This window comes from Neophocaena asiaeorientalis, unplaced genomic scaffold (genome assembly GCF_003031525.2).
Source record: "Neophocaena asiaeorientalis asiaeorientalis breed wild unplaced genomic scaffold, Neophocaena_asiaeorientalis_V1.1 scaffold256, whole genome shotgun sequence".
Taxonomy (NCBI): Eukaryota; Metazoa; Chordata; class Mammalia; order Artiodactyla; family Phocoenidae; genus Neophocaena; species Neophocaena asiaeorientalis.
Genome location: NW_020185324.1, coordinates 1,954,430 through 1,964,961, shown reverse-complemented (window position 1 = coordinate 1,964,961; position 10,532 = coordinate 1,954,430).

Here is a 10,532-nt window from a genome sequence, read left to right as displayed (position 1 = left end):
TGTACCCTTATCTCATTGTTTCTGAGAACACTTTTTTTTTTTTTAACTGACTCGTATTCTGTTTAAGAGGGATTTTCTATGGAAATCTTTGGGATGGATGTAGAAAGGGAGTTACTGTACTCTGTCTTCTAGAATGCTTGCAACTGAAGCTCAGTACCCATCAGTGTTCAGGAGTTACTGTACTCTGTCTTCTAGAATGCTTCAACTGAAGCTCAGTACCCATCAGTGTTCAAGGACCTTATATGGTGCCTACAGTTCAAGTCAACAAAATCTCAAAGGGAATAAAACATCAACAGCAACATCATTCTACCATCTTAATTGGAGAAAGCCATGAAATAGTCAAAATTTTTAAATCAAGTTTTTGTTCTCTTAATCAGCTTGATTTCCTCCATTTAAGCCTACTCATTGCCACCCCTGACTTGACCCAAATATGTCTTTTTTCTCTCAAGACTTTGATCTCCCTGAGAACAAAAACTGTGACTTGTTACTCCACGTATCTTTGTATCAAAGACAGAGCCTGTCTCATAATTGCTGCTCAGTAAGTGACTCTCAAACATAATTGCATCCTCCAACCTCCAGTTCACACAGATATTCCACAGTCTGTTGTAAATCAAGCCACGAAATTAGCATTTTTTAAACCCACATTTACCTTTCGTGCCTTTCGGTCCCTGGGAAAAGAAGTTACTATAGAATTCACAATATAACAGGGGGAGGAGACTATTTCTTCACAGTAAAGTTCTGGCCAAAGATCTTGATTTATTGGGCACTAGGAGAATCTGATCACTACATATTTATAGCAGTAGCTAGAGATAAGTGCATTCAGGAAAGTGCTACTGAAATGCATTTCCTTCATTTCCCTGACAGCAAAGGGAAGCAATGAATGCTTTAAATCACAGAAAATATTTAGAATATGAAAGACAAATGGAAGTCACAACTTTCTCAACCTGCAGAAGAGACAAAATTTTACAAGGTTCACCAAGAGTTTGTGGGAAACTCTGATCCTTCTTCCTCTGCTTCTAGAAGAATCCATGAAGCCCCCATTTGTTTACCAGGCTCTGGCAAGAAGTTATCACTTAAGAGACGTATGTGATATCAAATGGATGGTCATTATTTAAAAACAGGTCTGTTCTTCATACTTCTCTCATTGTTCAAGGACAAAAGGTATTAAAAGAAACTAGCCATGTGTTAATTCTATTCCCCTGATTTCAGTCCAACCCTTGAAACCACAAATACAGATGTTAAAATACAAGTTCATTTTGAATTCCATTTTTTAAAATATTTTTATGACAAAAAATTCCGACAATGTAGAAGTATGTAGGAAGAAAACCCTGGGTCTCATCACTCTGGTCTCCTAAACTCTTAGAATAACCATGATAAACAGTTCAGAATGTATTCTTCCATATTTTTTCTACACATGTACCTGTGTGTGCATGTATACATTATCATACACTGTACACAATATATGCATGCTTATTTTTCAGATGCTCCTATGCTTGTCATCTGTATTATGTTTTCTCTCACACATTTAAATCTTTTATAAAATTTTAAAACAAGAATTTTTATGTTGAACGTTTTTTCCCCAGCTTTATTAAGATATGATTGGCCTATGTTGTTTAAGTTTACGGTGTACAATGTGGTGGTGTGATACATACATAAATATTGCAAAATGATTAAATAATAATATTCCATTATATATATGTGTGTGTATACACATATACATACACACACATTTATGTTCCATTACATATATTCATAATATGTACATAAACATATATATTCAATTACTTAATATATAAATATACACACATACATACACACACATCTTTATTGCTCAAAAAATTTAAAAACTAAAACTACTACTACTATATGATCTTGCAGTTCCATTTCAAGGTGTGTGTGTGTGTGTGTATATATCTCCAAAGGAAATGAAAACAGGAACCTCAAGAGGTATCTGCACCCCCAAGTTCATGGCACCATTATTCACAATAGCTAAGACATGGAAACAACTTATAAGTCTGTCAGTGGATAAACAGATTGGTTTGTAGGAGTTTGTTTTTCATATCAGCTCATGATGTTACATAAAGAACTCTGTTAGGATTTTTGTTGGGATTTGAAAGTTTACTTTGTATAGAATGAATATTTATATCTATATAGTATTCTCATCTGGAAGTGGGTCTGCTTTCGTTCAGGCCTTTTGTTGTTACAGCTGTTTTTCTGGAAAGTTACTCTTTTCTTCATATAAAGTCTTATATTCTCTCTCCAGTTTATTCCAAGATATTTGAGCTTTTTTTTTTTCCATTTTGAATGGGTCTTTTCTCCTGTTAATTGTTTAAAAATAAGAATGCTATCCTTTTACACATATTAATCTTATTGCTGGACACAGCCCTGAACTCCCTTTTATTAATTCTAACAATTTCCAATTGATTGTCCAGGATTTTCTTGGTAAACAATTAGCTGATATGTAAACATAGTTTTCTCTCATTACCGTTAGCCCTCGACTCAATACCTTGACTGGTACCTCCAGAAAAATGTTGAAACTTTGCTTTATTTTTAACTTTAATTGGAATGTTTCTAATATTTCATTAATAAGTATGTTGCTGATTACAGGTTTCTTATATATTCTTTTCCATGTTAAGAAAACTTCCTTCTGCTCTTAGATTACTGAGTGTTTGTTTTAATAGGAGTGGGTGTTAAATCTTAACAAATGCTTATTTATGTCTACTGAGATGATCTCGCAGCGGGAAACACAGTGAATTCCGTCAAGAAGTTTCCTAATGGTGAACCTTCCCTGCATTCCCGGGATATGCTTTCATTGGTTTCTGACTCAATGTAGATGTCAGTAAAAGGTAGACTTGAAAAAAAGAGATCAGGAGAAAATTCTTCTCCCCACTTTGGGAAAATGCATTCCTCAGGACACAATAAAGAATCAGAGTCTTCAACTGCCTGACCTAAACATTTCTATTATACTAACACTCCCAGCTCCATGTCCCAGAGTAAAACTGAGTGACATAATAGGTCACGTGCCTAGTTTACCATTAAATGGTGTTATCTTGGGGAAACAATGGGAAGAGTAAAGCCAGTGGAAAACTTAAACAAATCCTATCCAGGAAAAGAAACCATCCAACCTAGAACACTGCTTGCACAGCTGCCCTCGGTATTGCTACCAGTACCTGTGAAATCCTACACCCAGAAACATTCTACCCCATCTTACTCCCAATGAAATCTCTTCTCAGCCCAACCTCCCAATGGACTTAGGTCAAATTCTAACTGTAAGAAATCAAAATACAAACTAGTTACAAAGCATGCTTTTAATTTCAAGATATGATAACGTCAGAGAAATGGCAGCACGAAAATGACCCTAGTATACTTCTCAAAGCCAAGGAGATGAAACAAGCATGAGATAGAGAACCCTGGGATAGCTTAAGCTAAAGTTGCCATATTTAACAAATGAAAACATAGGATGATCAGTTAAATTTCAATTGCCCCATGCAATATATGGGACATATCACTTGCACTAAAAAAAGTTCAGTGTTACTCATCTGAAATTCAAATTTAGCTTAGGGTCCTATATACCCTAGTTTGGGCTCCAAAATAATTTGCCTGTATTTCTATCCTGGTCCCACCGCTTATTAGCCATGTGACCACTAAATGTTAGGAACCACTCTAAAACCAGTTTCCTCAATGTTAAAATGAGTTATTTTGAGGATTAAATGACTTGAAGCATGTAAAATGCTCAGCATATCCCTCAGCACATAGAAAACAATAAATGGCAGATGAACCTTAGGATTTAAGTAATGGTTACCCTCGGGAGTTCAGGGGTGTAAACAGTACTGGACTAGGGAGTTAGGAGACGTGTTTTATTTCTGACTGTGTGTCAAACTAGCTGTGTGCCCTTAAGCAAGTCCCTTAACCTCCCTAGTTCTCAACGTTCTTACCTACCAAATACGAAGGTTGAACTAAATGGTCTCTTCCCACTCCTAAAAGTCTGATTCCTGGACCCCTACTGCTTATACTTTGGAGAAATATATCAAAATGTTGTCAATTTTCCTTAAATGAATTCTTTCCTTGGAGCAGTACATGATAAATATCTTCTGAATACTACTGAGAGTAAAAGAATGCCGAGTTGAGATTTTAGTAGCTTTTGCTTTGAGGAACACAGGTGCAATTGGCCATACTTATTCCCAGACAACAGTCCATGTGGTTTCATGGTTTCACCTCAAGTTATAAATCAACTCCTGGAGCCTGAGCCCAATCCAACACCCTGAATGCAAGTTAGCACAATAAGCAATATGGTATCTTGTTTGTCACTGTACAATGGTTTATGGCAGACAGAGGAATAGGTGGTGGGGTTTCCAAACAGATAGATGCAATGTGTCTTTAAAGCTAAATAAATACCACCCTCTAATTTCATTTTAATTTAACTGAGGGTTAATTTGGGTTTTCTTTTCTATAAGCTACTAAAAACTTTTGATTTTTTTATGCTGTAATTATTACTGTTATTCAATAAACCAAGAAGAAATGATTAGTCTATGAACTAATCATTAGTCTATGATTAGTCTTAAATGAACTGGAGATTCATTTAAGCCCATGTGCATTTGATTTTCAGAACTAAAAACCACATTCCCATATAATATGTCTACAGTAGAGCAAGCTTAACACACAAACAGACACACAATGTCTCAATCAGAAGCATTATTAAGGGCTCCCCTGGTGGCGCAGTGGTTGAGAATCCACCTGCCAATGCACGGGACATGGGTTCAATCTCTGGGCCGGGAAGATACCACATGCCGTGGAGCAACTAAGCCCATGCACCACAACTACTGAAGCCCGCGCACCTAGAGCCCATGCTCTGCAGTGAGAAGCCACCGCAATGAGAAGCCCGTGCACTGCAGCGAAGAGTCGGCCCTGCTCGCCGCAACTAGAGAAAGCCCGCAGGCAGCAGCAAAGACCCAACACAGACAAAAATAAATTTAAAAAAAAATTTTTTTTAAAAGCATTGTTGAAAAGTTTATACTTTTGTGGGAGGGTTGGGGGAGATCAAGTAATGTTAGCACAGGAAGAAAATTTGGTGATCTAGTCCGACTCTTTTTTATAGGGAAACTGAGGTTCAGAAGAGTTAGATGAATTCTGCTAGAACAAAAAGCAATAAACCCATCTTTCCTCTGATGTTCTCTTTACTCTGAAATACTCTGATCAAAAGCATGCCCTCTAGTCAATAGCATTTAAGTAGTTAGTGAAAATGTGATAGATAAAAGTTTCTGCTGACCCACCCCAGAAATCCATGAACCCTGTGAGTAGCTGTTTTATGCTGGGCACTATTCTAGGCACTGGGATATTAATAATGAATAAGACAAGGTCCTGCCCTTGAGAAGATTTGTCTTCTTCCTGTTAACTGAAGAATTCATAAGCCAAGCCACTGGTCCTTTTCATAATCACAGCATACATGGATCCAAAGGGTACTATGGATATCTGGTACCACAGTTAATGAGAAACCATTGCAAAGAGTCTTCCGAAACATTATTTTAAATCCTATTCCTGAAATCCCAGTTTACTGTTTCAAGAGTTTCTCCTGAAATTATTATGTTTTCGGCATTGTCCAGGTAGCATGGCATAGTGTAAAGAAATATGGGTTCTACTCCCAGACCTGCCACTAACAAACTGGGTCATTTGGAATAAGTGACTGAACTTCTCTGGTTCCCTATTTCCCCATCTATAAAATGAGGAGCTTGATCGACAGGACCCAAAGTCTCCTCCAAGTCAAAAAACTTCTATCTAGGGTGCAATCCATACAGTCAGCACAGAATGTTAAATGATAGAAAGTGATCAAGGGAGCGCGGCTGGGGCTGAGAGTGAAACTAGCCAACCCCAAAACTCCAAGTCAGCATACTGGGGGCATGACACGTAACTCCTTCCAAGTCTCATCCCAGAAATTAGTCCAACAATGAAAGAATATTCTTAGGTGTAAGCAAATGTGTCCACCTCATTTGAGATCCCAGAAGTAGTTGGGGCTTTATTAACTGACACAGATGTCAGGCAGAAAACCACTCTTTTGGAAAAATTATGTATTCTACGTTACTTCTCACTTTAGCACCTAGCCAAGTGTGCTGAGCTACCGCCATATCATTCATCCACTCTTTCCAGTTGGGGTTTCTGAGACTGTTCTCATAGTGTCAAAGATTTACTTTGACCTACTGGGAGAAAACACTGGCCCCAGACAGCAAACAAAAGTACCCCACATTATAATAAATATACCATATTGGGAGGGAACTAGTTGCTAGAACATCTTTTTCGTTGCACTGTTATTCCAGGAAGCCATGCTATTTTCTCAGCTCTTACCTGGCCCATACCAGCTGACCCCTTGCATCCTACTTCAAGCCAACAGCAGACTCATTGTGTCAATGTACTGCTGCCTCTGCAACATTGAGACAGTCACACTTCAAGATGAGCAGGCTGGATTTCTTATTAGCTGTGTTCGGTTGCAGGCTAGGAATCCCTCCTGATAGGGGCCAATTTTATATGCTTTATAATAAATTTCATCCTCAAAACATTAGTCTACCTAGATACGAAGCCACTGAAGTTGCTTGTACAAAAGAAAAAAAGAAAAAAGAAACACCACTCTGAAGTTACAAAAGTGTTATACAAATGCCAAATGAATTCACTGCCGTAAGACTTCTGGTTGCCTTTATTAGTTATTGGGCTCAAAGGCAGGGGAGCTAGACAAGCATTGGCTTGGAGGTCAGGGAACCTGAGTCAAGTCCAGCCCTGGAAGGAAGTAGCTTTGTGACTCTGGGTGAGTCATTTCACCTCTTGAGTCTCAGTTTCACTGTTTGTTAACAGTTGGGCTATGTATGCTCATGACTCCTCACCTCCACCACTGGCCCCTGTGCTGATGTCTTATGATCCCACATATTTTTCTCTCAGTTGCCTGCTTGGGAAGATGTATTAACTATTAGGCCGCTAGGGTATGATTTAACACATTCTTGATGCAATAAATCAATAGTACTCCTTTCCCTTTGCATTAAACTTGTGTTTTTTTGTTTTGGTTTGGTTTGGGTTGTTGTTGTGTTTGTTTTTTTTTTATTTTACATCACTCTGGCCATGGAGGATTATGAAAGAGCAGGTGCCTCCAGGGTTAAAAGCAGGGTTAATCCTGGAGCTGGGACCTCTAACACTGGCTCTCTCATCAGTTTTCCAGGTGAACTGGAATCATTGTTCTGAAGCTTATTCATTTGTAAAGTGAGAAATGAGGGTTCCTGTGAAGTAGTAGCACCTAAAACCCAAATGGGGGACAGTAAGATGTGGTGGCTGGGGAACCATACTCAGAGCTGCCCCCTCCCATTCATTCATTCACTCATTCATTCCCCTATACCCAGGACTTTCTGGAACCTAGTGCAAAGTGAAAATGCCAGGTCCCTTGTTTAAAAAAAAAAGGTGGGAGTGGGGGGGGGATATTATTAAAAGTTCTGGAATAAAAGGTATTTTGTGTCCCACAATCTCTCTTGATCTGCCTGGAGTTTTTTTTTGTTATTTAATGTTGTACTCCCTCAGGCAGGGGAATACTTTCAGGGAATTCAAACCCTCACAGGTGTTACGATGACTTGGAGCATGCACAGCCCCTGGCTGTCAGTTTCCCCTTCCACCAGAGCAGGATGGAGATGTTATGTGTTGGCACTGGTCTCAGAAGTCAAGCCAGACATTTCTCCTTCCCAGGACCTGCTACCTCCATCCCTGGTAGGTGGGCATGGCTAAAATATAATGGGAATCTGGATCAGGTATGGTCAAGAGGTTCCCCCACCACCATGTAACCTGCAAAATGCCCTGTGGTGCTGCAAGCCCAGGACAGGGATGACCACCAGCATGCTCTGCTCCAAGATGTGGTGGGACACGTGCATCTACCCCAATCCTCTGGGCACCAACACCGAGGCCCCCACTGGGGCAAATGGAAACAGCGGTCATCGGCTAGAGGAAGGAAGTGGAGAAGGAGACAAGGCAGGGCCTTGTGAGCCAAGAGAAGGGGAACAGGTGATCAAGATTCCCTTCTAGGGAGGCTGTAGGAGGCGAGACCAACAGCAAGCCACCTCCAAGCCCCTAGCAAACGCTCAATTGTCCCATCAATGTCACTTCCCAAACACAAATTCAAAGATAAGATTACTAAGCATATCTAGACCACTGACCACAGAGCATCAAACTCCAAGCACTCCTGCACTGCTTTTATGTCTAGGAAATGGATCCTACTCATTCCTGGAGAGCCCAGATTCTCTCATATCCCCTTTCCTTTGCATACACTCTGTATGTATGTCAGCTTCCTACAAGTCTCCTCCTTTCCATTTTCCTCTCAAAGTACATAACATGGCCCTTCTTCAGGATTTTGACCTAGATTGCTAATGAGGCAATAAGCATAGAGCCATAACCCAAGTGATTAAATGCCGTTCTGCTTCTGCCTCCTTCTGTCTCCCTTCCCCACAGACCAGCAAGGAAGAAGGGACAAGCTTTTTATTTCTTCCAATGTGCCTGCACTCCCCTGCTACCTTGCATCCTATTTCTTCATGGAGACACTAAGTCTTAAAGTAAAGAGGTGGCTTTTCTACATTACAAAGGAAATCTATGATCATCAGGCTTAGACCTTATTCTTAGAGTAAGGAAATTGAGGAATTCCTTCTCTAAGGTTGCCTCATTTAAGCATATTGTTTTGCTCTGGACTAATAAAATCTTACTCTGCATTGTCAAAAACTGACTGTGGGAAGGTACCCTAAGGCATAAGGGTGAGCAGTACACCATGGCCTGCCTTCCAGGGTTCTTATAATTGTACAACCTTGTAGAGCTATTGTGAGGACAGAATTAACATAGATAAAACCCAGAACGGTACCTCCCAACTGCTATGCACTATAAAAGTGGTGGCTGCTACCTCAGACTTTGATTATGCTTTGCTTTATTACGCTTTGCAGACATCATAGTTTTTACAAATGGAAGGTTTGTGGCAACCCTGCACTGCCAGATTATAGGTAACATTTTTTAGCAATAAACTATTTTTTAATTAAGATAATAGATTTTTTTAGACATAATGCTATCACATAATTAATAGACTGTAGTATAGTGTAAACATAACTTTTATATGCAGTGGGAAACCAAAAAAATTGTGTAACTCGCTTTATTGTGATTCTTGCTTTATTGCTGTGGTCTGGAACCAAAGCTGTAATATCCCTGAAATATGCCTGCATCAGCTTTTTCTTCTCTACATAGCGTCTCTGCTATAACTTCCCTATCATCTGAGGCAAATGAATGCCTCTGGCACAACAGAGGGAAGCCATGCCCAAAACAATGCAAAAGAGCATTGGATATTTCAAATAGTATCTCTCTGTTACACGCATTTCATTTAACATTCAAAAGTTAAAAGTCAGTGGTGGAGCAGCCTGATGGAATAACTGAGGACACAGGCATCTAATTTGTAGCAACATGGATGAACCCACAGATTACCATACTAAGTGAAGTAAGCCAGAGAGAGAAAGACAAGTATCATATGATACCAATTATATGTGGAATCTAGAAAAGAGACACAAATGAACTTATTTACAAAACAGAAATAGACTCTCAGACTTGGAAAACAAACTTATGGTTACGAAAGGGAAAAGGTGGGAGCGGGGAGGTATAAATTGGGAGTTTGGGATTGACATATATACACTACTATATTTAAAACAGATAACCAGCAAGTATATCGTACAGCATAGGGAGCTTTGCTCAATACTCTGTAATAACCTAAATGGGAAAAGAATTTGAAAAAGAATAGATATATGTATAACTGAATCACTCTGCTCACCTGAGATTAACACAACGTTGTTAATCAACTATACTCCAATATAAGATAAAAGTTAACAAAAATATGATTGTCAAAACTCTCTTCCTTTCCCTTCCCTCCTCCTCAGTTTCTCCCCCCTTCTATCTCTCTCGTTCTCTCTCTCTCTCTCCATCAAGAGCCTACTCCACTGACAGTCTTTATCAGTCTGGCAGAGACACTGCAAAAGAAAAAAAAGAACACAGCTATTCTGAGAATTAAACGAGATTATACATACTGTCAGTCCCCATTATCGCAGATCCCGTATTTGCGGATTCTCCTGCTCTAGAATCCGTAACCGAAAAGTCAACACTTATGGCACTTCCACGGTCATTCACGCACATTTACAGAGTGATGAAAAATATGAGCCACCGCAAGCACACAGACCCAGCTGAAGCCAAACAAGGCCACACTCCACCTTATTTCAGCTCTCATACTGGAAACAAGTGTCTTTTCAGGGTTACTTAGTGCCAGCCTTGTCTCATTTTTGTTTGTGATTTTGCTGTTTAAAATGGGCACACACCCCCACCCCAAACCATAGCACGGCAGTGCTATCTCGTGTATTCCTAAGTTCAGGAAGGCCACGGTGTGCCTTACACAGAAATACATGTTAGATAAGCATCATTCAGGCATGAGTTACAGTACCATTGGCTGTGAGTTCAATGTTGATAAACCAACTATATATGTATTAAATAAGGGGTCT